Here is a 24,794-nt window from a genome sequence, read left to right as displayed (position 1 = left end):
AGCCCCTCAGTCCCCACTGTGCTTTCGCCTTGCTGGCCCTGGTGAGTTTGAGAGTTCTGAAAGACCTTGCACTGGCAATTTTAAAAACTGGAATGCAATGTTACATGTGATTTTAATTGCCTTTCTACATATTCACAGATCTGCTATTGCCATGGCAGTTTTCCACAGGCCTTCAAAAGCACATGGGTAAAAGGTGTACGTAAGAGGAAACTGGCATTTTTGCATGTTTTAATCCACCACACGCACTAGTTCACACCTGCCTTCCGCACCCCACCCACCCACCCACCAACCCTTGCAGGTTAAAATACAGCCATTTCTCTTCGGAATGCCTTGTAGGTAGCTGGGCTTACTAATTTTAGTTACTTGATTATATATTGTGACTTTAAATGTCCGGTAAATTTTCAACGCAACATATGGTAGATGTCAAACAAGAACTCTGTGAAATCCTGGCAGTATATTTGTAGTCTGGTTATCTCCTGTGGCTCTTTAGCACGCAAAACAGTTAAGAAACCCTTAGCCTGCTAGAATAAAAGAAATCTATTTATTATAAATGCATTCACTTCACTTTTAATGCCCTGCCATTGTGCCAAAGTTATATGCCTCCATTTCTTACTTTGGCACTGACTAATGCATCACTTCTGTTAGTTTATTCTGACTTTGGCACAATTAACAATGGGCTGAATTTTGTGCCCATCTCCGATTTCGGCGGTGGGTGAAAAAGATAGCTGCCTGCCCGTGCGGGCAGCATATTGTGGAGCCGCTGCGATTCTAATTGCGGCGGCTCATTTAAATAGCAGGGGTGGGCCACCCCCCAATCACGGGGAGGGGGCAGGCCAGCAATGGTGTCAGCACTGACACCATTTTTAAAGGGCTGTAAGCCCTACCAGCTAATTTTAAATATTTTAAAGGTAAAGTGAATTAAAATAAATATATGTCTTTTGCCCCCTACCACTCCCCATAACAAATTAATTATTTGCCCTTTCTGCCCTCAAAACACTTTACCATCTGACGTCACCCCTCCTACCCGCACAAACTTTCAACTGCAACCATTCCCACCATCCCCCTACACCCATGACGTTAATTTGACCCCATTCCCCCTCTCCCGCACTGATGAAATTACCTCCTCTTCGCCACCAGTGTGGCACCTCCTTTCCCTGGACAGAGGTCCGAAGGCGCAGGAGTGCCGGGCAGCGATGTGAGGTTCATGAATTCATTCTAATTTTATTTAAATATTCAAATTGGGGTCCTGTTGCTGAGCAGTGGGGGTGTTGCCACAAGACCTTGCCACTGCTGATAATATCAGGCTGGGCCCTCTCACGGAGGTATCTTCAGGCCCCTGCCACAGAACCCGATGCTTGGGGAAGAACAAAACCCAGCCTGTACTAATAAGCTTCTGGAATTTGCTTCTGTAACTTTAAGTTTGTAAAGGATTTCTGTCTCCGATGAGTCATTCTATGAATAATATTTACATCAGATTTTGCAATCCTTTGGATTCAGGAAGAGCAGAAAGTGATGCTTTAATTTACAAGAAAACTTATTGCAATGTAACAGTCTATGAACTCTTACTGTGGAATTGTTAGACCAAGAAAAAACAGGATCCATCTGGTTTACCTTCTATCCTGGTAGTCTCATAATATAATAATGTTGGAGTTATCTGGAGATTCCTTTCACATTCATTATTATAGCTAGTTGATCTTCCATGACACTGTACATAGGAGTTAACACCCAAGACCACTTTTTAAATCCAGCAGTGTTAGAGTGTGGGAAATAATTTAGAGTAGGGCTGAGAGAAAAGTGTAAAATGGGTCAAAGGGGAAAGGTATAGTGGAGTTTGAGACCAGAAGGTATCTGTAAAGCAGGACTCTGGATTATTTATTAATAAAATACATGTTCACTGAAGTAATGAGCCTAAATATTGTTTTAAACATGCTAGTGTGTTGTGAAATAAAATTCAACCCAATTAATTTGTTTGAGTCCGAATCAGTGAACCAAAATGATTAGAATGATTCACTGCAGTAACATTTAATAAAATAACACTTCATAAGGCATTAATCATTAATTATATTCCTATGCCTATGTTCTATGTTACATTTGTGGCCTGCATGCTTGGCAGATTGAAATAAAATAATGAGGTGTATGTTGTAATTATTACATGTTCTCTCTAATTCTCTCCTTTTAATACACACAAGAGTGTGCCAAGAAAGAGTGCACCTATTCTCTTTTTTGCTATCCCATACGCTGTGCTCACTTGTGTACTTTGCTCTCGCTCTGTTTTGCGCATGTCACTATCTTCCCATCTGCAAGAGAATTGGGTCAATTCACAGACGCTTTAATTTCCCTTTTATTAGGGAACAGATCTTTCTTTTTGTCTTGTGTCAACAAAGATCAGACAAAAGACCACTGACCATCTGTTCCTGCAGCTGTACAGTCTCTATTATCTCTTCCATTTGGTAACATCGATGTTTGTTCCAGTTGTTCTTGAGCTGTCAAGACATTTAGCAAACCATGCGACAGCACAGTCCCCATTATGGTGTCAACCAACCATTGGGGTACCCATGCCAAATGTGAAAAGCATCAGCATTTTTGGACCACGTTCAAGGTGAGCCAAAAGAATACTCCACACATACAGCAATCGCTTTGGCTTTTGTGTATCTCACAAGTATGAACTGATCAGAGAGCCAGCATGGATTTGTAAAGGGAAGGTATGTTTAATAAGTCTAGTTTTTTTTTTTAAGGAGGTAACTAACATTGTAGATCAAGGAACAAAAGCAAAATACTGCAGATGCTCAATCTGAAATAAAAACACAAAATGCTGGAAATACTCAGGTCTGGCTGCATCTGTGGAGAGAGCAACAGTTAATGTTTCGGGTCAATGACCTGAAACATTAACTGGATGACCCGTCATCAGAATCCTTCATCAGGTCATTGACCTGAAACGTTAACTCTCTGTTTCTTTCTCCACAGATGCAGCCAGACCTGCTGAGTATTTCCAGCATTTTCTGTTCTTTTTATTTATGGTAAATAAAAGATTGTCTTTGGATGTTATTTATTTGGACTTCCAGATGAGGTTCTGAGTAAGAGACTGTTAACAAAAATGAAAGCACGTGGAATTAGAGGCAGTTTAGTAATGTGGGTAGGGAATTGGTTAGGATGTAGAATTCAGAGAGTAAGAATAATGGGTATGTACTCTAATTGGCAGGATGTGTCTAGTGGTGTTCCCTGGAGATCTATGCTAGGACCTTGAGTATAAAACATTGAGGGGTGATCTTTTAAGATGATTGAAGGAGTTGGTATGGTAGAGTGAAACTGTTTGCTCTGGTAGGGGAGCCCAGAACAAAGGGGTGTAGATATAACCTTAAAATTACAGCTAAGCATTCAGGGATCAAATCAGAAATCTCTACTTAACACAAAGGTTAGTGGAAATCCTGGAACATGTTTCCCCAAAAAACTGAGGCCAGGACAATTGAAAATTTCAAAACAAAGTGATAGATTTTTGTTAGGCAAGGGTACTATGGCTTATGGAATCAAACTGGGTAGATGGAGTTAAGAAATAGATCGGGAGCTGAATGGCCTTCTCCTGTTCCTGTGAGAGCACATGGACACTCTCTTTGTCTCTCTGCGCCTCTTTTTGTGCATACCCTCGGGTCTAAAATCGAAGCCCAACCTGACCACAGCCAACCCAACCCAACCCAAACACGACCCAGGCCAGAGATCTTTTAATCTTTTTCGCGCCTGACCCGACACTAATATCATTCATCCGTTCTGGCAGCAGGCTTTTCCTACAGGTGGGGTTGTGGGGAATCATGGGTGAGCCTGAGCCCGTGAGTTCCCAGAGGCAGCACTGTCCAGCCCGACCCAAGCCAAACCCGACACACAGGGTCTGGTAGCCAGGCTTTACCGTCTGACACCCGTTTGTTCTCTTGTTCTGTGTCGTCCTTTTCTTTCACGTGTCCTCACTTTCCCTTACTTTGTCTAATTTTTAGTGTGTAAGATCTCTTGTTCTGTCTTTGACATGCTCTTGCATATGCATACTCACTCACCCACTCTGATTCCCTGTGTCTTTCTCTTCTGCTCACTCCCTCTCAAGTGCACTGTTGCATTCTCTTTGTGCTCTCATTCTCACTTTGGCATTCCCACTCTGCACAGACCCACTTTCTGTACATACAGACTTGCTGTGCTGCATTGCACACACTCTACAGTGCAGCAATGATTACACTTCAAGTTAATTAGCTGTAAAGTCTTGAAAGGCGCTATATAAATGCAAGTCTTTATTCCCCTTTTTTTTCCCCCCCTTTCATACATACTGAGCTCTCCCTCTAGCATGCTCCACTCCTCCCTGCTGACTTGCTACGCTACAGTTCACATACTGGCTGACCTTTGCTGCCTTCCCCAAGTGGAAGTCAATTGGCAATCCCTTACTGTCATCTCAGAAAATGTAAGAGAGCTCAGCACATGCCTAGGATCCTCTTGGTGTTTGCAGCTGGTATTTACTGAGGAAGGTGGTGGTGTAGTTGCTAAACTAGTAACCCAGAGGTCCAGGCTAATGCCCTGGAGATATGGGTTCAAATCTCACCACAGCAGCTGGTGGAATTTAAATTTAATTTATTAAATTCAATTAATAAAATCTGGAATTGAAAGCTGGTCTCAGTTTCATGGCACCGTTACGATTATCAATTGTCATAAAAGCCCATCTGGTTCGCTTAATATCCTTTTTTTTTTTAGGGAAGGAAATCTGCCATCCTTACCTGGTCTGGCCTACATGCAACTCCAAACCCACAGCATTGTGGTTGACTCTTAACTGCCCTCTAAAATAATCCAGCAAGCCATTCCATGAATGTTTTTAATTTTTAAATTCTCTGTCTTAACCAGCTGAACTACCATGGGAACCTCAGTAGGTTGTGTTCCTTCACTTCAGCATATGTTTTCATGTAGTTGTTAGTGAGGTAAGCACAGTAAATTTCAACAAAAAGTTGAAGATCTTATTGTATTGGAGAGAAAATATGAAATAAAAGTTTGTTTTGTAGTAACTGTTTGTTTAGCAGTGTAGGAAAACGTGTACTTTTTTTCACCCAGCTCAACACAATGACGTATTTGTTTAATATCCTTTTAGTTTTTTCTCACTTCACTGTAGTGTTGATAAGCTACTCTTGTTGCTTTGTTTTATTAGTTTTTTCTGTCACCAAGGTGTACAGTGAGATGTTTACAGCAATCCAGACAGTTGCCATATCAACACATTGTCTTTTTGTGATGCAGTTCCTGAAAATAACTAGTAAAGTCAAATCTAATCTCAATTTCTTGAAAGGTGTGATGTCATCATGTTTGCAGTTTCATATCCACAGATGATTGAAATTCTGCTCATCAAAAGGATATTTTGCAGAAACTGTCACATTATAAATTTCCTAACAGCATCTAAAATTGTTTTGTTGGCCATTGCTAAAGATGATATGTCCTTGCATCTTTCTCACAGGTAATAGTGAAAAAATAAATGTGCAGTTTGTACCCTTAAATAAAAGTTAAAATTTAGATGATTTATTTGCTCATCTAACCATTAACTGAAAGCATTTTTTTTTAAAGTTCATTTTTTAATTCCAACTAATTAGCTTTATAAAGAATCAAACAATGCTCTATAATTGCTTTGTGTATTGCTGTTCTGTGATGTTTCTAGCCATACATAAATATTCTTTCCTGTCATGGCTGTATTTAGAAATAAAAGTAACAGTAAATGTGCCCATGAAGCTGTCTGTCTCAAAGCCCAAATGGTTTGCAAATTTCCTTTTAGGGAATGAAAACTGCTGTCCTCACCTGGTCTGTCCTATATATGACTCTAGTCCCACACCAGCATGGTTGATTCTTAACTGCCCTCTGACGTGCCCTAGCAAGCCACTCCGTTCTATCAAATCACTACCATGGGTGCAAGAAGGCAAGTCACATTCTCAGAGCTATTGTCAATGAGCAATAAATGTCAGCCTTGTCAGTGACACTCTTATCCTGAGAATTAATATATATTTTTTAAAAAACTTGTTAAAAATTGCATAAGTAGAGGGTGTTTGCACATTGAGAGTTTCTATTCTTAAATATAGCATAGAAACCAAGCACTTCACCACAAGACAGATGATGAGAATTCTAAAGGGCTAGTAACCCAGAGCATAGCTCAATCATCTATCATGGTCATAGTTATATAGCACAGAAACAGGCCCTTTAGCCCATCGTGTCCATGCCGGCCATCAAGCACCTATCTATTCTAATCCCATTTTCCAGCACTTAACCCACAGCCTTGTATGCTATGGTGTTTTCAAGTGTTCATCTAACTACTTAAATGTTGAGGGTAGCTGCCTCTACCACCCCTTCAGGCAGTGTGTTCCAGAATCCAACCACCCTCTTGGGTGAAAATTTTTCCTCTAAACCTCCTGCCCTTTACCTTTAAATCTATGCCCCCTGGTTGTTGACACCTCTAAGGGAAAAGGTTTCTTCCTATCTATTACCCCCCCCATAATTTTGTATACCTCAATCAGGCCCCCCTCAGCCTTCTCTGCTCTAAGGAAAACAACCCTAGTCTATCCAGTCTCTCTCTTCATAGCTGAAATGCTCCAGCCCAGGCAACATCCTAGTGAATCTCCTCTGCACCCTCACTATTGCAATCACATCCTTCCTGTAGTGTGGCAACCAGAACAGTACACAGTACTCCAGCTATGGCTTAACTAGCGTTTTATAAAGCTCCATCATAATCTCTCTGCTCTTCTATTCTATGCCTTGGCTAATAAAGGCAAATATCCCATATGCCTTCCTAGTTACCTGTGCTGCTGCCTTCAGTGATCTATGGACTAGTACACCAAGGTCCCTCTGACCCTCTGTACTTCCTATGGTCCTAACATCCATTGTATTTTACGTTGCCTTGTTAATCCTCCCAAAATGCATCACCTCACACTTCTATCAGCTGGTTGTAGGGCAGCATAGGCTGTTGCCTAACAGGATTTAAATATCTGGATAAAAACTTTAAATGTGAGGCTTTGGAGAAATGGAAGCTGATTAAGGACAGCAAAGAAAAGGATAATGCACTGGTATAGCACAAGATACCGGCAGCAGAGTTTTGGAGAAGCTAAGTTTTATGGAGGGGGAAGATGGAAGGCCAGTTAGGACAGCATTGGAATAACCAAATTTGGAGGTGACACAAAGCATGAATGAGTGTTTCAGTGACAGATGGGTTGAAGTAGGGGCAGAGCTGGGCAATGTTCAAGTGTATGCTTTTTGTGTTGGTGAGGATATGGGAGCGGAATCTTATCTCCGTGTTAAATAAGAGGCTGAGGTTGCAAATGGTTTAAGCCTGTGTCTGGGGTGGGGGTGGAGTTAGTGGAAAGGGAATGGAGTTTGTGGTGGCTGAGACGATGGCTTCTGTCTTCCCAGTTTTTAGTGGCAGCAAATTGCCATTCATATAAGACTAGATATTGGCCAAATAATCTGACAGCAGAGGCAGGGAGGGGGTTGAGTGTTGGGGAAGTAGAGGTGGGAGCTCTGGTGTACATGCACGCTAAAATTCCCTTCAGGCTGTCACACTGATTAGTAGTTAACCCTAAATTCAAGATCTACTCTTACAGCACCAATATAAAATTTCTGTTTCCTGTTTTCCAAACCAGGGTCCCTGTAGGAATTTGTGTGAATTTTTGTCAGTATCTATGTAGTAGGTGCATAGCTATTGGGAAATATGTGAACTAAGTTTGAGGCTGCCTACAGTTGAGGACCTTTGCACTGACAGGAGGATCCATTTCAGTTAGTCTCATCTAGATTTGAACTGTCTCAAAGCAAAAGTGAAATGTTAGCCCTTTGCCCAGATACCTTTTATAGAACTTCACTATTAAGGATGCTATTTGGCCTTTATTTTTAGGAGCTGAATACCCTGATCTAAGAAGTATGAAGTTCTGACTTGTCAGTGAAACACCCAGATGCAGCTTTGGTTCCTCACACCATTAATGTAATCACAAATTTAATGTGATCTGAATGTGGGGTAGACCGAGTGCAAAAATGTTTGTGTTCCTCAGTGGCGTAGAAGCTTTGAATATTAGGGGCCCTCCAGTGATTTTATATGGAAGGAAACCTCAATTTTAAATATCCAAGTCTATCAATAGTTTAGCCTCCTTCATAATGTATTATTGCTAGTCTTTGTCAAGAGTATAAGGTTTTCGGCAATCACAAAGCTTCCCCTGATTGTAGTCACTTTGGAGCAAATTTTCAAATCTTCTCTGCTACATTGATATTCCCATTAGAGTAAAATAAATGGTTATAAATGTCATTTGTTTCTTTAGAATAAGAATGTTCACATTGAAATTCACAATACATAACTAAGTAGGTAATAGAAAGCAGATTTTTATGTAATTTTAACTCAAGTTAGCATTTGGCATCAGGATGGATTTTCTATTCAACACACACAAGTTGCAATTGAGTTTTAAGTAATTGAAAGCCAGAACATAGATGGAAATATCTCAAATACAGCATTAATTAAATGCACCTAAGCCGTGCACTAACGATGCTATCAGTAAAATATTTTCAAACGCTGTGATTATAGCTACAAACCTGTAAACTATTTTTGAAATGCAACCTATAAAGCCCAGAAATAAAGTGCTGGTGTTTTGTTTGAGGTCTGTTCTTAACAACAAAGAGTGTGCACCTTTTGGATTCTATGATTACAGCCATAGATCATGGATTGCAGACAGGAAATTAACATCCTACTGCACTGCTTTGATGTTCTGAGCAACAAATGGTTATGTATTAGTTATTGTAAAATGGAGGGGGAGAATAATGATTTCCGTATTATTTTGTTGGTGAAAAGACATTCAAATATATTAAACATGAATGATCTGAAAACATTGATAATTGCCAGATCAGATAATTGAACATTACAGAATTTTAACTATTAGTTGTCTCCTCATATAGGAGAAAATGATCCACTTGTTCTCTACTTTAGTCTCCCTCAAATGTATGAGGGAGAACAGGAAACTTTGCGAAAATAGTCTTTTAGTGTAATATGGGAGCCTCATTAACTAATGCTATAGTGTTACAACTGAGATGGGAGGAGTGCACGGTTTCTAGTTCCACTTCTCCACAGGTCACAACGTATGTTGAAATGTTTGACTCCATCGGTATCTGGGTAAATATGTACTCTATCCCAGAATAAAACGCACCAACCAGGTTTCTTTTAATAAGCACAAAAATTATCAGTTTATCATAAAACAAGTATTCACCAGTAACAGCAAAGCATTAATAAACAGACTTACCTTAGTCCCTCTCAGACACGGACACACTTCTTTTTAGAGCCCTGAAGGGGGGAAAAAAAGGATCTGGAATGATGTCAGATGTCTTTTTTTTTGTCTGGCGTCCGGTTATATGGTGACTGGTCACTGGGATCCATTTCTGGAGCAATTTGTTGAGGCGGTGTTGAGGATTTAACTGGCAGGCTTTTCCAGCATTTCATGAGAAATGCAGCAACCGGGGTTTCAAGCAGGCCTTTCAAGAAGAATGCAGCATCAATTTCTCTATGTCTTAGACACGCTTCTAAGAGCTTTTCAAAGAGCTGGAAAAGGCGGAGTTGGGGTTTGTCCTTGGCAGGTTGGTTTTTTAAATTCCTTTTCGAAAGGCCTTTGTGTCATCAACAAATTTAGCAACCATACCTTCGGTCCCTTCATCCAAGTCAATTATATAAATTGTAAAAAATTGAGGGCCCAGCACTGATCCCTGTGGCATACCACTCATTACATCTTGCTAACCAGAAAATGACCCATTTATGCCTACTCTGTTTCCTATTAGCCAGCCAATCTTCTATCCATGCCAGTATGTTACCTGCTATACCATGAGTTTTTATTTTCCACAATAACCTTTGTGGCATCTTATCAAATGCCTTCTGGAAATCTAAGTACAGTGCATCCACCAGTTCCCCTTCATCCACAGCACATGTTACTTCTTCAAAGAACTCCAATAAATTGGTTCAGCATGATTTCCCTTTCACAAAACCATGCTGACTCTGCCTGATTTACTTGAATTTTTCTAAGTGCCCTACTATAACGTCTTTAATAGCTTCTAACATTTTCGCTATGACTGATAAGCTAACTGGGCTTAGTTTCATGCTTTCTGTCTCTCCCTTTTTGAATAAAGGAGTTGCATTCGCTTTGTTCCAATCTAACAGAACCTTCCCCAAATCTAGGGAATTTTGGAAAATTAAAACCAACACATCAATTATCTCACTAGCCACTTCTTTTAAGACCCTAGGATGAAGTCCATCAGGATCCGAGGACTTGTCAGTCTGCTTCTCCAACAATTTGCTCAGTACTACTTCCCTAGTGATTGTAATTTTCTTCAGTTCCTCCTTCCCTTCCATTTCCTGATTTACAGCTATTTCTTTGTATCCTCTATAGTGAAGACTGATGCAAAATACCTGTTCAATTTATCTGACATCTTCTCATTTTTTCATTATTAATTCCCCAGACTCACTTTTTCTACAAGATCAACACTCACTTTGACTCTTTAAAAATATCTGTAGAAACTCTTGCTATCTGTTTTTATATTTCTAGCTAGCTTTCTCTTGTACTCTAATTTTTCCCTCATTATTAACCTTTCAGTCATTCTTTGCTTTTTAAAAAAATATTCTGTCCAATCTTCTGACTTGCCACCCATCTTTGCATTATTATATGCTTTTTCTTTAAGTTTGATACTATTTTTAACTTTCATAGATGACCATGGATGGTGGGTCCTCTCCTTGGAATTTTTCTTTCTCGTTGGCATGTATCTGTTGTGTTTCTGAAATATTCCCTTAAATGCCTGCCACTTTATCTCTATTGACAGATCCCTTAACCTAATTTGCCAGTTCACTTTTGCTGGCTCTGCTTTCATGCCCTCATAATTGCCCTTATTTTTGTTTAGAATACTAGTCTTAGAACCACACTTCTCTTCAAACTGAATGTAAAATTCAATGATATGATCGCAGCTGCCTAGGAGGCGCCTTCACTAAGAGGTCATTAATTATTATTCTCTCGTTGCACAACACCAGTGCTCTGGCTCCAAAACATGCTGTTCGAAGAAACTATCCTGAAAACATTCTATGACTTCGTCACCTAGGCTACCTTGCCCATCTGATTTTTCCAGTTTGTGTAGATTAATATCTCCCATGATTAATGCCATATCTTTCTGACAAACTCCCATTATTTTTTCCTGTACACCACTCCCACAAATGACTTCTTGCCTTTTATCATTTTTCATCTCTACCCATACCGCTACTACATTTTGGTTTCCTGAACTTGGGTCATCCCCCTCTCTCTCTTGTGCTAATACTGTCATTAATTACCAGCCACCCCTCCACCTTTTCCTAGCTTCCTATCCTTCCTAAATGACATATGCCCTTCAATATTCAATTCCATATCTATGTCATACTGCAGTCATGTCTCTAATGGCTATCCGTTTATCTGTTTCGAATGCTACGTGATTAAACCTTTAGTTTTATCCTTTTTTTAAAAAATATATATTTTTGTAACCTCTAGCCTTAGCTGCTGATTTACTCACTGTCCCTTCCTGTCAGTCTATCATTTCCATATTAATATCTTTCTCTCTTGTCTTGACTTTTTTTTTTTGATTTACCACCGCTTCCCAAATTTGATTCCTTGCCCCCACTATTTAGTTTAACGCCCTCTCTACTTCCCTAGTTATGCTGCGCCCGAGAATGCTGGACCCAGCACAGTTCAGGCGCAGACCGTCTCAATGGTACAGCCCCACTTTCCTCCATCGGTGCCGGTGCTCCACAAACTGGAACCCACTTCTACCACACCAGTCTTTGGGCCACGCATCCATTTATCTAATCTTCTTTGCCCTGCGCCAATTTTCATGTTGCTCAGGTAATAATCCAGAGATTATTACTTTTTGAGGTTCTGCTTTTTAATTTAGACCCTCACTGCTCAGCAGAACCTCTTTTTCCCAGTTCTGCCTATGTCGTTGGTACCTACATGGACCACTACCACTAGATCCTCCCCATCCCACTGCACGTTCCTCTCCAGCCCAGAGCAGATGTCTCGAACCATGGCACTGGGCAGGCAACACAGCCATCTGGACTCTCACTCTAGGCTGCACAGAGAACTGTATCTATCTCCCTGACTATGTTATCCTCTACTACCACTACATTCCTATTTACTCCCCACCCCACCCCTTCCGCTTGAATGGCTTCCTGTACCATGATGCCATGCTCAGCTTGCTCATCCACTTTGTAGCCCCCACTTTCATCCATACAGGTTGAGAGAACCTCTAACCTATTAGACAATTGCAAGAGCTGAGGCTCATCCGCTTCTACATTCTGGGTCCCTACACCCTCCTGTCCCCAACTATGGACCAAATCACAAGACCCTATCCTAAGGGGTGTGGCAGTCTCCTGATATAAAGTGTCCAGGTAACTGTCCCCCTCCCTGATGTGTCAGTGTCTGCAGCTTGGCCTCTAGCTCGCTGACTCTGAGCCAAAGTTTCTCTAGCAGTAGACCCTCACTGCAGGCGTGGTTGCCATGGATCACACTGGTGTCCACAAGCTCCCACATACTGCAGCTGCAACACATCACCCTGTTATCATCCTTTTTATTGTGTTTTTAACAACTAATTAATTATTTACTTAATTAATGTTTTAGTTAATAGCTCTCCTCACCAGCTCTCCTCACCAGCACTTATTCCAATATAAACCTTAGTAATACAATAAATGTTACTACTTTAAAAATGGAACAGAACAATAGACTCACCAGCTTCTTACTTCCCTTCTGCTTGTGTGCCTTAATTAATTATGAAGTAGTTACATAAATTTTAATTGTTTTTCTAATTTCTAGCTATTCACACTTACACCCTAACAGTTTAATTTAGTTTAGAGATACAACCGAGTCTGTGCCGACCATCAACCACCCATTTATACTAATCCCATATTCCTACCACATCCCCACCTGTCCCTCTATTTCCCTACCACCTACCTATACTATGGGCAATTTATAATGGCCAATTTACCTACCAACCTGCAAGTCTTTTGGCTTGTGGGAGGAAACCGGAGAAAACCCACGCAGACACAGAGAGAACTTGCAAACTCCACACAAGCAGTACCCAGAATTGAACCCGGGTCGCTGGAGCTGTGAGGCTGCGGTGCTAACCACTGCGCCACCCCAAGTGTACTAACATAGCTATTTACAGATACTTCCTAACAGCAGTTACTCGCCAACCAATCAACTTACAGTTTTCCTGTGATGTCAGTTTTTTTCAAACTCAGTCAGTGCCGCCAACTCTTGAAAAGCTGCTTCCTCGCAGGTTCAATTCCACTCCTCTCTGCTCCCAAAGGTAAGTGACGGTCCCGAGCCTGGCACTCTATTTATCCTCACCCGGTTCCCGGTGCTCCCTCTCAGGTCTGAATCCACTCCTCTCCGCTCCCAAAGGTAATTGTTGAACTCATTTGAGTTTATAAGACTGCAAAGTGCCTCATCAAAAATTGAGTTGCTGTTCCTTGAGCTTCTGCTAAGTGTCATTAGAACAGAGTAGGAGGCTGAAGTTAGAAGAGCGGCAATTAAAATGGCAAGTGACCGGAAGCTCAGGTTCGCGCTTGCAGACTGAATGGAGGTATTCAAAGCAATCACCCAATCTGTCTTTGGCCTTCCCAGTATCGAGGGGACTACATAGTGACCAGTGAATGCAATTTGCTAAACTGAAAGAAGTGCAAGTAAATCATAGTTTCACTTTTACACACATCTCTACAGATGTTGCCTGACCTGCTGAGTATTTTCAGCATTTTCTGTTTATATTTCAGATTTCCAGCATCTGCAGTATTTTGCTTTAGAAAACTGGTGAGATGGGTTGAAATTTAGTAACTTCACATGGACCCTGAATGTCCAGGATCTATTTCAAAACCTATGATCAAGATAAAAAATTGAAGGGCAGAACTTCACATCCCACAGTTACCTCCTGTAAGGACTCCATTCCATTCTCCCAGTTTCCCCCGTCTCCGACACATCTGCTCTGATGATGCAACCTTCCATGACAGCGCTTCTGATATGTCTTCCGTTTTCCTCAACCAAGGATTCCCCCCCCACTGTGGTTGACAGGGCCCTCAACCATGGCTGGCCCATTTCCCACACCTCCTACCCTCACCCCTTCTCCCTCCCTGAACTGTGACAGGGTTCCTCTTGTCCTCACTTTCCACCCCACCAGCCTCCACATCCAAAGGGTCATCCTCTGCCATTTCCACCACGTCCAGCGTGATGCCACTTCCAAATGCATCTTCCCCTCCCCTGTCAGCATTCTGAAGGGATTGTTCCCTCCACGACACCCTGGTCCCCTTACCATGCAATCGCAGGAGGTGCAATACCTGCCCTTTTACTTCCTCTCTCCTCACTGTCCAAGACCCCAAATACTCCTCCTTTTCGGTGAAGCAGTGATTTACTTGTACTTTCAATTTAGTATACTGTATTCGCTGCTCTTAATGTGGTCTCCTTAACATTGGGGAGACCAAACGCAGATTGGGTGACCGTTCCGTCTGAAAGCATGACCCCGAGCTTCCGGTTGCTTGCTATTTCAACACACTGCCCTGCTTTCATGCCCACATATCTGTTCTGGGATTGCTGCAGTGTTCCAGTGAACATCAACGCAAGCTCAAGGAACAGCATCTCATTTACCAATTTAGGCAGACTACAGCCTATCGGACTGAACATTGAGTTCAATAATTTCAGAGCATGACTGGCCCCCCCCCCCCCTTTTTTTATTTTTATTATTTCTTCTTTTGGTTTGTTTTTTTTTAACCATGTGTCTGCCCACTCTTTTTTTCATGTTTGTTCTTTGGACCAGGGCTATTCATTTTTCTGTCAATTAACACTCTCTGCACTAATGCTTTGTCTTTCAGCACAACATTAACATACTGATTGCCTTTGCTACATGACCACCTTGTCAGTTATTCTTTGTAACCCTGTCCTTTCAATACCTTCCCTTTTGTTATCTCTTGCCACACCCCCGCTTTATTTGCTTAAAACCTATTGCATTTCTAACCTTTGCCAGTTCTGATGAAAGGCCACTGACCTGAAATGTTAACTCTCTGTTTCTCTCTCCACAGATGCTGCCAGACCTGCTGAGTATTTCCAGCATCTGCAGTATTTTGCTTTTATTATATTCGAGCGGAACGAATACTGGGTTGAAACCTTAAAGCTACTTGTGTCCAAAACCACTAAATCTACTTTTGTTTTAAGTAAATGCCAACCAGTTTTTGTGCAGACGCTGAAGGAGTGAAATTTTCTGATGTAATAATTGCTGTGTCATTAGCACCCAACAATAGATCTATTCAAGAAACCATGCTTCCTGTGCCAGCATTTAGAAAGAATGCACCCAGTTGAAATTTGAGGAAACTGAACTGGAGCAGCCACAAATACTGTGGTGACAAAAGCAGATCAGAGCATATATATTCTGCAGCGAGTAACCCACATCCTGACTCCCCAAATCCTGTCCACCATCTACAAGGCACAAGTCAGAAATGTGATGGAATACTCTCCACGTGCCTGGGTGAGTGCGGTTCGAACAACACTCGGAAACTTGACATGATCCAGGACAAAGCAGCCTACTTGATTGGCACCCCACCCACAACTGGCACAGTGACAGCAGTGTGTACCATCTACATGATGCGCAGCAGCAACTCGCCAATGCTCCTTCGACAGCACCTTCCAAACCCGCAACCTCTTCCACCTAGAAGGACAAGGGCAGCTGATGCATAGGAACATCATCTGCAAGTTTCCCTCCAAGCCACATGCCATTGCCAATATATTGCCATTCTTTCACTGCCCTGGATCAAAATCCTGCAACTTTCTCCCTAACAGCTCTGTTAGTGTACCCGCACCAGATGGACTGTAGCAGTTCAAGAAGGCCACTCATCACCACCTTCTCTAAGGCAATTAGGGATGGGCAACAAATGCTGGCCTTGCCAGTGATGGCCACATCCCATGAAACAAATAAAACCAAAGATCTTGTTTCTGTGATGGACTAATTTTGTAGTTGTCATGGCATCAGGCACCTTTTGATTTTCCCTATTTTTACAATCTAACATCTTGCCATGGGGCTGCTGAGATTACTATTCTGCTCTCACATTGCCAACAAAGAAGTACTTTATATATTGGCTACTTAAAAAAAAAAACAGCAATGCATAAAAGGCAAAAGCTACTCAAACATAAAAATTCACTTAAAAGGGGTAATGACTTCTCATCCGAGGAAAAGCCTTCTCCTCATCTCTTTTGTATGGGCGACCCCTTATTTTTAAACCGTGACCTCTAGTTCTAGATTCTCTCGAGGCAACATCCCTTCCACATCCACCCTGTCAAGACCCTTCAAACTTCTGTTTCAATCAAGTTGCCTCTTGCTCTTCTAAACTCCAGCAGATACAAGCCTAACCTGTCCAACCTTTCCTCGTAAAACAACCCTCCCATTCCAGGTATTAGTCTAGTAAACCTTCTCTGAACTGCTTCCAATGCATTTACATCATTCAATGAGGAGACCAATACAGTACACTGTACTCCAGATGTGATCTCATCAATGCCCTGTATGACTGTAGCACAATCTCCCTGCTTTTGTATTCAATTCCCTTTGCAATAAATGATATTCTATTAGCTTTCCTAATTACTTGCTGTACCTGCATACTAACCTTTTGTGATTTGTGCACTAGTACACCCAGATCCCTCTGCATCTCAGAGCTCTGTAATCTATCACCATTTAGATCATATGCATTTTTACTCTTGCTGCCAAAATGGACAATTTCATATTTTCCCACATTATAGTCCATCTGCCAGATCTTTGCCCACTCACTTAATCTATCTACATCCCATTTTGTAGCCTTCTGCCCTCATCACAACTTGCATTCCTACCTATCTTTGTGTCATCAGCAAATTTAGCAACCATACCTTCGATCACTTCTTCTAAGTCCTTTTATATAAATTGTAAAATGTTGAGGCTTCAGCACTGATCCCTGTGGCACACCGCTTGTTAGATCTTGCCAACCATTTATGCATACTGTTTCCTGTTAGATAGCCAATCTTCTATCCACGCCAATATGTTACCCCCTATACCATGAGCTTTTATTTTCCGCAATAACCTTTTGATGTGGCACCTTATCAAATGCCTTCTGGAAATCTAAATACTGTACAGCCACCGGTTTCCCTTCATCCACAGCACGTTACTTCTTCAAAGAACTCCAATAAATTGGTTAAATAGGATTGCTTGTTTTCCAACAAGAAATGTAAGTGATTTTAAAAAGACATGAAATACTGCTCTGAATCACAAAGTGAATTTTCAATATCCTATTTGAAAAGTTTCACAATCTTTTTGATGCTCAAACCTCTGAGGCGGGACTAAGAGCTTAGGCCAGTCTGGAGAAAGATTACGGAGCAGAACCAAAACTGCATTGAAGCTTCACTTTCTTGGTTCCAAAAGCAAAACCGCACAGGCTGACTAGTGTACCCTGGAGGGCATAAAGTGATATTTGTATTGTGCCACTTTCAGTTCAATCAGAAGTGGTAAACGTATCAAATTGTGATCAAGTTACAGCAGCGCCAAAATAAACTCAAAGGAGAAGTTGATTAACAATCTTTTGGATTTGTTATTTAAAAACAACCAGTCCACAATTTTTTTTTTTTTTTTTTTTAGAATATTACAGCGCAGTACAGGCCCTTCGGCCCTCGATGTTGCGCCGATCATCTGACCTACACTATTCCATTTACATCCATATGTCTATCCAATGACCACTTAAATGCCCTTAAAGTTGGCGAGTCTACTACTGTTGCAGGCAGGGCGTTCCACGCCCCTACTACTCTCTGCGTAAAGAAACTACCTCTGACATCTGTCCTATATCTTTCACCCCTCAACTTAAAGCTATGTCCCCTCGTGTTTGCCATCCTCATCCGAGGAAAAAGACTCTCACTATCCACCCTATCTAACCCTCTGATTATCTTGTATGTCTCTATTAAGTCACCTCTCCTCCTCCTTCTCTCTAACGAAAACAACCTCAAGTCCCTCAGCCTTTCCTCGTAAGACCTTCCTTCCATACCAGGCAACATCCTAGTAAATCTCCTCTGCACCCTTTCCAAAGCTTCCACATCCTTCCTATAATGCGGTGACCAGAACTGCACGCAATACTCAAGGTGCGGCCTCACCAGAGTTTTGTACAGCTGCATCATGACCTCGTGGCTCCGAAACTCGATCCCCCTACTAATAAAGGCTAACACACCATATGCCTTCTTAACAGCCCTATTAACCTGGGTAGCAACTTTCAGGGATTTATGTACCTGGATACCAAGATCTCTCTGCTCATCTACACTACCAAGAATCTTCCCATTAGCCCAGTACTCTGCATTGCTGTTACTCCTTCCAAAGTGAATCACCTCACACTTCTCCGCATTAAACTCCATTTGCCATCTCTCAGCCCAGCTCTGCAGCCTATCTATGTCCCTCTGTACCCTACAACACCCTTCGACACTATCCACAACTCCACCGACCTTCGTGTCATCCGCAAATTTACTAACCCACCCTTCTACACCCTCATCCAGGTCGTTTATAAAAATGACAAACAGCAGTGGCCCCAAAACAGAACCTTGCGGTACACCACTAGTAACTAAACTCCAGGATGAACATTTGCCATCAACCACCACCCTCTGTCTTCTTTCAGCTAGCCAATTTCTGATCCAAAGCTCTAAATCACCTTCAACCCCATACTTGCGTATTTTCTGCAATAGCCTACCGTGGGGAACCTTATCAAACGCCTTACTGAAATCCATATACACCACATCCACGGCTTTACCCTCATCCACCTGTTTGGTCACCTTCTCGAAAAACTCAATAAGGTTTGTGAGGCACAATGTATGATCTAGTTTAATGATTTTAAAAGAAACCGTCAAAATAACTTGGGGCTTAGTTACTGATCATGTCATGCAGTAGATGACGCGTCAGTCAATTGTACACATTGACCCTGTATTACTACATAAAGACTATACAATGTAATTGAGAAAAATTAGAACTTCATTATTAAACAGCAGCAACTTTTATTTAACAAGAGTTCCATGGCATTTCCCAGTTGGACATATAGAAAATCGATGCAGAGGTGGGAAAGAAAATCAAAAGCTTCATTAGAGATGAGTTTTGAGAAGGTTTTTAAAAGAAGGAGGAAAGGGAATTTGAGACAGTGGGACGAAGGCTTTGCCACCAATGGTGTGGTAAGGACTGGGTGTACAAGAGATTAGAACCAGAGGAATGGAGCATTGAGTGATAGAGGGCTGGAGGTGGTTGCTGAGATAGGGTGGAGCAAGGCATTGGAGAGATTTTGTCCTTGACAATGGTGTCTCATAGTTTTCCCACCACTGACGTTTGGCTGTAGTTCCTGGCTTAATTCCCCTCTCTTTTTTGAACAGGGGTGTAACATCTGCAGTCCTCTGGTACCAGTTCAATATCGAAGGAGGATTGAAAGATTCTGCGATCTCCACCCTGTGACTTGCATTGGGATGGGGCTTCCTTTAAACTGCTGAGGCCAGTGTCCTGGCAAATCGAATAACTAGGGCTGTCGATAAGACTTTGTTAAATAGTGGCGGGTTAGAGTAGGGGAAAAATGGTTATAAAGCCAAAAGTAAAGGCTGTTCCAAAAGGTGTGCATACATTCGGAACACAATAGTTGAATTGACGGCAGAAATAGAAATAAATGGGTATGATCTAATAGCCAGAGACATGGTTGAAGGTGACCAAGGCTGAGAACTGAATATTCAGGGGTACTTGACAGTCCGGAAGACTAGGAAAAAAAGGAAAAGGAGGTGGGGTAGCTTTGCTAATAAAGGACGAGATCAGTACCGTAGTGAGAAATTATTTTGGCTCAGAAGATCAAGATGTAGAATCAGTTTGTGTGGAGATAAGAAATAGCAAAGTAAAGCAGTCACTGGTGGGAGTAGTCTATAGACCCCATAACAGTAGTTACCCTGTCGGACAGAGTATAAATCGAGAAATAATAGGGGCTTGTAAGAAGGGTACTGCAATAATCATGGATGACTTTAATCTTGTAGATTGGACAAGTCAAATTGACAAATGTAGCCTTGAGGATGAGTTAATATGGTGTATTTGGAACAGTTTCTTAGAACAATACATTGTGGAACCAACCATGGAACAGGCTATTTTAGATCTGGCAATGTGTAATGAGACCGGATTAATAAATGTCCTCCTAGCAAAGGATCCTCTAGGGAAGAGTGATCATAACATGATAGAATTTCACATTCAGTTTGAGGGTGAAAAACTTGGGTCTGAAATTAGTGTCTTACCTTTGTAATTGCCTTTAAAGTTTATGAAGACAGTTGGCTAAAGTAGAGTGGGAAATAGCTTTAAAAAGTAAGATGGTAGATGAGCAGCAGCAGACATTTAAGGAGATATTCCATAATTCTCAACAAAGATATATTCAATTGAGAAAGAAAGACAATAAGAGAAAGGTGAATTATCTGTTGCTAGTTAAGGATGGTATCAAATGGAAAGAAAAGGCATACAATGTTGCAAGGATTCATGGTAGGCCAGAAGAGTGGGAAAATTTTAGAAACTAGCAAAGAATGACTTTTTTTTAAAAAGAAAATAAAATGAGAGTAAACTAGCAAGAAATATAAAAACAGACTGTAAAAGCTTCTACAAGTACACAAGAAGGAAGAGAGCAGCTAAAGTAAACAGTATTGTCCAATAGGTTTTTGATGCCATAACTTTGGGGAGCAACCAGGTCACTATTTGCCATGATTACAAAATATATGCAATATTAATAAAACAAATATGCAATCTTTTGAAAATAATTTTGAGGTTTTAAACCATCAGCAATCAAGACTGATACACTCACTGCCCCAGCCAGGAGAACAGCTTCAAAAGGCTTTTGCAATCCAACTGTTCCACAAAGCAAGCCTGCTGAATACGCTCTCACCAGGGTGGTGACAATCTGTTAACTGAAGTGTTCTGTTTCAGACCGTGTGCTCCAGTTTATTTCAAAAAAACAAATTTCTTCAAGAGTAAACTGTCCCTATTTAATCAGAATTGATTATATTAAGAGAATCAACAAATCTCTACATGTTTGCTTCTGTGCGCTGACTCTTGCCTTGCTTACGCCCTGTTGCCTGCCATTTCCAAATACAGCATCTGAATATTTAGGTGATCTTTGGCTCATGGCCAACCTCCTGTAATCTCTCCCTTCACACCAATCGCACCTTATTACTTTCAATTGTTTATTTCAATAGATCTATTAAGATGAACGCTGAACACATTAGCTTAGACAGGCATCAAGATCGGCGCAGGCTTGGAGGGCCGAATGGCCTGTTCCTGTGCTGTATTGTTCTTTGTACACCACCTCGCTTTGCCAAAATTGCACATTTCAACCCACATCGGTAGCCATGCAGCATTGCTCACACACCTCTACTGTTTTGTGAAAGCCGCCAACTACCAGCTAAACAAAACCAGGTTCTTCAGTTAGCATCCCCTGTGTCACTAGATTCCCTCAGAAAATTTTGAGATCGGTCAGACTGCTGCCCTTCTGCAGCCGGCCCTGCTTTCACAGCACTTCAGAGTGATCCCGCAGATCGAAATGTATTGTCATTCTCAGGCAGCCAGAGAAAACAGGAACAGAGAAGGTAACAAATGGTGAACTATTTTTCTTGTTTCATTGAGCAAGTGGCCCTTCAGCTTCCAGATCAGTAGAAACTCGACAACTGAACAATATTCTGATAAACATAGTCACGGTCTGACGGATATGTGCCTCCTGACTAACAGCAAAGTGGTTGATTTTTCCTTGCTCAATTAGGGACAGATAACAAATAGCAGTCTAGCGAGTGCCATCCAAACTCATACCCACTGCTGCAACTTTAATACAACTCCGTATTGTGTGGCTCTAAAAATGGACAGCATCAATTCGCTACATCTGTGGCCGATTCACCACGTGATGAGCGTATTGGACAACACAGCCCTAGAGGATGAGACTGGGGGTTTAATAATGGGAAACCAGGAAACAGCAGAGACTTTAAACAAATATTTTGTATCTGTCTTTATGGTAGAAGACACTAAAAGCATCCCAATAATAGTTGAAAATCAGGGGGCATAAGGGAGGGAGGAACTTGAAACAATCATTATCACTAAAGAAAAGTACTAGGCAAACTAATGGGACTACAGGCTAACAGGTCGTCTGGACCTGATGGCCTGCATTCTAGGGTCCGCAAAGATAGTGGGTGCATTAGTTTCTAGAAAGGTCCCAGCTGATTGGAAAACTGCAAATGTAACACCCCTTTTCAAGAAAGGAGGGGAGACAGAAAGCAGGAAACTATAGGCCAGTTAACCTAACATCTGTCATTGGGAAAATGTTGGATATATTATTAAGAAGTAGGAGTAGGAGATTTAGAAAATCATATTACAATCAAGTAAAGGCAATATGGTTTTATAAAAGGGAAATGGTATTTGACAAATTTATTAGAGTTCTTTGAGGATGTAATGAGTAGGGTGGACAAAGGGGAACCGGATAAACAGTGTATGTGGATTTCCAAAACGGATTCAATAAGGTGCCACATAAAAGGTTACTGCACAAGTTAAGAGCCTATGGTGTTGGGGGTCATCTGGATAGAGGATTGGCTAACTAATAGGAAACAGAAGGTCAGGTTGGGTCATTTTCAGGTTGGCAAACTGTAATTAGTGGGGTGGCGCAGGAATCCGGAGTGGGGTCTCAACTATTTACAATCTATATTAATGACTTGGATGAAGGGACTGAATGTATTGTAGCCAAATTTGCTGCTGATACAAAGATAGGTGGGAAAGCAAGTTACAAGGAGGACATAGAGTCTGGAAAGTGATATAGATATGTTAAGTGAGTGGTGTCATGCTAGGCCCCCACCTGCCAAGAATGAGGCACATTAATTTTGGCGTGAACATTGATTTTAAACTGTTACTGGAATGAAGAAAGGATTTGTTAAACAGAGCAGCCATGGCTGGAAAAGTTATTTGCATATTAACAGACAATGATTGGAAGGACAAAGGACCATTCCATGGCACATTCAACCCACTATGGACCTTGATCACCAGGTATTGTGTGCAAGAGGAGCATCCCAGAGACTGCTAAGGTGATGCAATCCAGAACTGGTTAGACCAGCTGGTCACATGACTAATCTGTTTGGCAACCTAGGGTTTTCTGAATTGTACAAACAGTTTGAACTGAGAAAGTCTGTTTGCTCCTGGACTGAGCAGATCTCTCTCCTGTCTGCTCCCATCTCAAGCCTCTGAAGACACATGAACCCCAAGAGAGAAAAGTTTCCTGCAGCGAACAAAGTTTAAGAATACTGAGCCCCAATGAAAAGCAAGATCTACCTACAATCAAGGACTCTACAGTGAGCTTGGCGAACTGTAACAAAAACTCTTCAGATATTGCCTCAAACTTTTCCATTTTATTTTTCTTTTCTGTCTCTATTTGCATGTGTTTATCACGTATGTATGCTAGCGTGAGCACATCGTGCATCCATAGGCGTCACCCGAATTCGAGTTTAAGTTTAATAATTTTCAGCTTTTCTTTAAACCTAAGAAAGCCTGTTTGTGCTGGTTTCTTTGCCTTATAATTGGAAAGCGGTGAACAACGATTCACCAAGGGGGAGCTCAAAACACGGTGCGTTTAAAAATTAAGCCCTGTTACAGTAAGACTAGATGAAGGCTGAAAGGGAAGCCCTGGAGCTCTTTCTCACCTGGTCATAACAGTGAGCAAAAATTTGGCAGATGGAGTATAATGTGAGAAAATTGTCCACTTTGGTAGGAAGAATAGAAAGGCAGAATATTATTTAAATAGAGGGAGGCTACAGCATGCTGCTGAACAGAGAGATCTTGGTGTCCTCATACATGAATCACAAAAAGTAAGCAGGCATGTACAGCAAATAATTAGGAAGGCAAATGGAATGTTGGCTTTTATTGCAAGCAGGGTGAAATATAACAGTAGGGCAGTCTTGTTACAACTGTACAGGGCATTGGTGAAATCACACCTAGAGTACTGCACATAGAGTACTAGATTCTGAGGGGCTTGACAGGGTAGTTGCTGAGAGAATGTTTCCCATCATGGGAGAAATCTAGAACTGGTGGCACAATTTCAGAATAAGGAGTCGCCCCTTTAAGATGGAGATGAGGAGCAATTTCTTCTGAGGGTTATGAATCTTGGAATTCTCCACCCCAGAATGCTATGGTGGCCAATTCACTGAATATATTCAAGGCTGAGATGGACAGGTTCTTGAACTATAGGGCAGTCGAGGATTATAGGAACAGGCAAGAAAGTGAGGTTGAAGCCAAGATTAGATCAGCCATGATCTTATTGAATGGCAGAGCAGGCTTGAGGGGCTATAAGGCCTACTCCTGCTTCTATTTCTTATATTCTTATATGCAACCTAGGATGCACCCGATCTGCACCAGGTGGCTAGTGGCAGCTCACAAGTTAGTATGCAGGTACAGCAAGTGATAAGGAAGGCAAATGGAATGTTGTCGTTTATTGCAAGGGAAATCAAGTATAAAAAGTAGGGAAGTTTTACTACAGCTGTACAGGGCCTTGGTGAGACCATATCTGGAGTACTGTGTACAGTTTTGGTCTCCTTTATTTGAAAAAGGATATAATTTGTTAGCAGTTCAGAGAAGGTTCACTCGACTAATTCCAGGGATGAAGGGCATCTTATGAAGAAAGGTTGAACAGGTTTGGCCTATACCCATTGGAGTTTAGAAGAATGTGAAGTGATCTTATTGAAACATATAAGATCCTGAGGGGACTTGAT

At 41.4% G+C, this 24,794-nt stretch overlaps 1 protein-coding gene across 1 annotated transcript in view; it reads left to right on the top strand.

The window, feature by feature from the left end:
* The window catches only part of LOC137373795 (GTP cyclohydrolase 1-like), a 59,545-nt gene that overhangs the window by 5,719 nt on the left and 29,032 nt on the right, over positions 1-24,794 (top strand). The gene's annotated exons all lie outside the window — the stretch shown is intronic.

This window comes from Heterodontus francisci, chromosome 9 (genome assembly GCF_036365525.1).
Source record: "Heterodontus francisci isolate sHetFra1 chromosome 9, sHetFra1.hap1, whole genome shotgun sequence".
Lineage (NCBI taxonomy): Eukaryota > Metazoa > Chordata > Chondrichthyes > Heterodontiformes > Heterodontidae > Heterodontus > Heterodontus francisci.
Note: the sequence above shows the minus strand (reverse complement) of the source record. Positions and strands in the feature narration are given on the sequence as shown.